Here is a 4898-nt window from a genome sequence, read left to right as displayed (position 1 = left end):
TTTTACAGTTTTTTCCACGTAATTTTGAAATACAGTTTAAAATTGTAAAATTACAGAAAGAGACTGTAAATTTACATATCTTATGTAAAATCACATGAAAAACATGTCAATGTGCATAACGTCCCAAAAATATTTTTGAAGATTTATTTCACATAATGCGCTATATTTATATGTAGTATGTGCAGTATGTGTGTGTGTGTGTACGTGTGTGTGTGGCATTAATAATATAATGCCATATTTTTTAATAGATTAAAAATATAAATAACAACTGTACAAAAGTTAACGTTCATTATTATTATTATTATTATTATTATTACTATTGATATAATATGTTGTATATGTAGCCTACATTGCGTGTTTGCATAAAAGAGCAGGTTAATCCTTTTTTGAACAGGTTTGTTGAAAAATCCTTCTCGAAAGAATCGTATTTCCAAAGTACTGTCAACTGACCACATCTTCTTCCGCTTGTCAAAATAGTTCTGCTCAGTTTGGTGTTTTATTACGGATTTATTCTCATAGTACCGTTTCATAATTTGATATAATAATATAATAATATGCTGATATTAAAATTAAAAAAAATAAAAAATGTAATATTCGAACTGAAGGAATTCCCGCCCTAGCGCAAGGACACATTCTCCTCCAAGCACGCAGTGGAGCTGCTGCGCGCGCAGAAGGAATAACTCGACCTTCAGTTTCACGGTCAATCTTCAATCTGAGGCGAAAATAAGCAGGTAAAGTTCATGTTTTCTCATTTTGGTCATTACTAAATGCTATTTCTACTATATATGAGTTCTAAAATTTAGAATGTTTACCTTTTTGAATCGTTAAACCAGTATTTCAAACTTCGGCGCTGACCAGTGCCGTTAGTCGTTAAGTGTGGGTAACGTTAACTTCTAATGTTATTTTGTCCCTGAGGGAAAAACAGGCTTACTTTAAGGAAAGTCGTTAGCTGGTTGTCTACGATACTGTTATTAAATATTATTATCATTTGTGGTTTAAGAACTCATAAATTTAACAGTTAGCTCAGTTAATGTTAAGTTCGAATATGTAGATGTTGCCAACTTTACCGAACTTCGACGCATAATGCAGTGTTTTTAATCAGTTTTGATATACATAATAGTAGGCGTCGTCTAAAAGCAAAAAAAAAAAAAAAAATCATATTTTTCGAGGCGAGATTGGATGAAAATTCTGAATTTAGAAACAGACTCATTAGGACCAGCGCTTAAAGTGACGCGCGATTTGAAACGTTATGTTCGTCTGCATTTCTCCCTCTTCAAGCACTGGTTATTACGCTTGTATAATGAAATTCACTTAACTACTTTAATTTGTCTGCATGTTTTACTCTTTTACTTCCAGATATAGTCTTATTGAGGGTCTGAAATATCGTTACAGTCAGTATTTAATCACTTTTTAATAAATTATTTCTGTTGGTTACCCTTTATATCTGTCTATCGGTTAAGCAAATATTTAAAATATTAAAAGTGTTTCAAAAAGCTGGTGAAACCATTGACCAGTTAAAATTGTGAATGAAAAAACAATGTCTGCAGTGTGTCATCTGAGAATTCATATAACCTTGTAATCTTGTAATCTACGCCTAGGGAAAAAAGTTTCACAACTTCTGTTTTAATCACCCTTCTATAATTAAAGACTGTTATAGCTTATAGGGATTATTGATAGACTCACTGATAGGGATGAACAGGTGGCGCAGATAAGGTTCAGAACCATAGATATAAAACATTTATCAATATATTTCTTTGTATTTTTGTAGATTTCCTTAAAATTTCACATTTACATGCTTTTTTTCTCCTTACAGATAAGTTCAGTGAGTGCTAAAACCATGGTCAACATGAAAGGGTGAGTTGCAAAATGCAAAGATGTTCACATATTACACTTGTAATAGTTGTGGTGTTTATGGTTTATGAACTTTATGTTTTCTGTTCACCCAGTCATAGTTAACGACCACATCACCATCTTCTGCAACGCTCTGATGTTTGCTTCATACAACTGCTTGAACATTTCATACCCAGGAAACCAAGGAGAAACGCAAGAGATTGTGCAAAGGTAAAAACACACACTCATACACTCACTCTCACACATATCACACTCACACGTGTGTTCTCACACACACTCACACTTTTTCAACACACACTGAATTACGCATCCTTACATACACTCACTCTAACACACACACTCTCACACACAGTCACACACGCACCCACACACAGTCACACATGCCTACTCACACACACAGACACTCACATACACGCAGTCACACACACACATCCTCACACTCACATACACATTCTCTCACATGCATTCTCACACACACACTCAATGTCACATATGCATCCTCACACTCTCACATATACACACGGTCACACACACATCCTCAAACTGACACACTCTCACATACACACACTCACAAATGCATCTTCACACTCGCACACTCACGTCCACATTTGCACACATGCATCCTCACACACACACACACACACACACACACACACACACTCACTCTCTCAAATGCATCCTCACACTTACATACTCTCAGATACACACACTCTCAGAAACGTTTCCTCACTCATACACACACTCTCACACGCATCATCACACACACAGTTACACAGTTTCACATACTCTAACAAATGCATCCTTACACTCACACACTCTCACACACGCATCCTCACACACACTCTCACACACATTCTAATACAAACATCCACACACTCTAACATAGACAGTTACACATGCAACCTCACACACATTCTCTCTCTCACACACACACACTCTCACACGCATCTTCACACACAGTTATACACTTTCACATATTCTTACAAATGCATCCTTACACTCACACACTCTCACACACGCATCCTCTCACACACACTTCCTTATACAAACATCCAAACATTCTCACATAGACAGTCACACACACTCTCACACACACTAACATACTCTCACACGCATCCCCACACAACCTTCTAGGGCTGCATAATTAATCACATGCGTTTTTCAGGCGTGTCTCGTCATTAAAGTCGGTCCTGTGATTAGTAGTAAATATCCATCACCTGTTTTCAAATTAAGCAACATTTAATAAACAGAGCTGTAGTTCACTGACAAGCTATGCAGTATCCTGTTCATAATCTAATGCGATTCATCTGCAAATGCATCTGACAACTGCATGTGGTTAATTGTGCAGCCCTACATGCATCCTCACACTCTCATCCTCACACAACACACTCTCTTACATTGTCACAACCTTCTTAGTCTGCCTCACACACAACTACCTCTCACATACTTCTTCACAACATCCACCACAAGCATGCCCTTTACAAGTTCTTATTGTTCTGCTTTTATTTTAAATATATTCACAGCATATGGTACAGTCCATGTTTTATTACTAAATATGTTTTTTTTACTCAACAGATTCCTTTTTAAGATGAACCCCGAGAAGGGATCGAAAGTGGAGAAGACCACATCGAGAAAGAAATCAGCAGTCAGTCCAAAGGTTCTTTCACTGATTAACAAGATTGCGGACTTTGAAAGGATGGAGTAAAACTTGGAGTGTCAGATCTTCCTACATTGCCTAGCAGAAATTCTTGACAGTGTCAAAGACTTAAAATACTTGCTGATTATTTGCTTTCATGGTTGATTTTTTTTTTTTTTAATGCATCATCTGTTGTCAAGATGAATTAATCTGTTCACAGGTGGTTCAGTTTTAAGGACAAATTAATTCTTATTTTTTATTTGTTTACCAATTTGCTATATTGTTGCAGTTTTGAACAATTCTTTTGTGTGTTGTTGCAGTTATTAAATATATATATATATATATATATATATATACTGTTGCAGTTATGAAAAAAAACTGAATTGTATGTGGTTGCAGTTGTGATCTAATTTAAACTTTTGGGCTTATTTTTTTATTGGAATATTGTTGCAGTTTAGCTATAATCTCTATACTGGTATATTGTTGCAGTTTTGTACAAAGAATATTAGTAAATTGCAGTCCTGAACAAACTATTTGTATATTCTTGCAGATTGGTCAATAAATTATTAAAACACATTTTTTGCACTTACGGCTGATTATTTGAATTAAAGCAGTGTTCAAACTTTATGATAATTTAATGGTTTTTTTCTTATTAACTTTCCACAATATTTATGTAAAACATCTTATCAAACATTAAAAGCTGAAGAAAATACAGAAAATATGTAAAATTACAGCAAAAAACTGTATTTTTGAATTACGGAAAATTACTGTTACTCAATGTGCACGTTATTTAACGGTAATTTTCCGGCACCCCCAGCTGCCGGAATTTTACCGTTTTTTTACGGGATTTTTTTTTACAGTGTAATCACCATGCCCACAAATGGGGTGAGCAAAAACGTCAGCCGTGAGCCGCCATAGCGAGGCGATAGCAGAGATTGATAACGGGTTTACCGTCGCAGGTCTGGGTCCCTGATCTACAACGCCAAGACCTGTGGGATAAAGATACACACAAGTGAGGGCCCGAGCTGGTGGGCAGCCAAAGTAATTGAGAGGAGATGTATTTATAGAGTGGCCTGCTCAGCATCCAGTGCCGTCTGTAAATTTGCAGGGAGCTAAAAGGAAAAATGTCACAACCCAAGGACAGGACCAGGCAGAGGGGTGTCCTGAACAGTCCCAGCAGGTAATAGGAGTGTCAGTTTTCCCCCATACGGCTTTCACAGGGGAAGAAGACATAAATAGAGTGAAGCTGTGTAAGAGAAGAAAAAAATTTATGGAATAAAGAGTTTATTCAGCTTTTTGGCAGATAAACAAAATGTGCTGCATGTGGTAACGTTCCAATTAACAGGCTTCATTTAAGAATGCAATATGACTAAATAAATGTGACTGCATTAGATTACATCAGGTCCTTAAG

General features: G+C 36.2%; 1 long non-coding RNA gene across 1 annotated transcript; it reads left to right on the top strand.

Annotated features, from left to right (window-relative positions):
• Positions 1–318: 318 nt before the first annotated feature.
• LOC113079460 (uncharacterized) lies at positions 319–4063 on the top strand. Its single transcript, XR_003281713.1, has 4 exons — positions 319–731; positions 1814–1854; positions 1947–2061; positions 3427–4063. It is a non-coding gene; the product is annotated as an uncharacterized LOC113079460 (long non-coding RNA).
• Positions 4064–4898: the final 835 nt, after the last annotated feature.

The sequence above is a fragment of the Carassius auratus genome, unplaced genomic scaffold (assembly GCF_003368295.1).
Source record: "Carassius auratus strain Wakin unplaced genomic scaffold, ASM336829v1 scaf_tig00028061, whole genome shotgun sequence".
NCBI classification, from domain to species: Eukaryota; Metazoa; Chordata; class Actinopteri; order Cypriniformes; family Cyprinidae; genus Carassius; species Carassius auratus.
The sequence above is the reverse complement of the archived record's forward strand: the minus strand, read 5'-3'. Positions and strand labels throughout refer to the sequence as shown.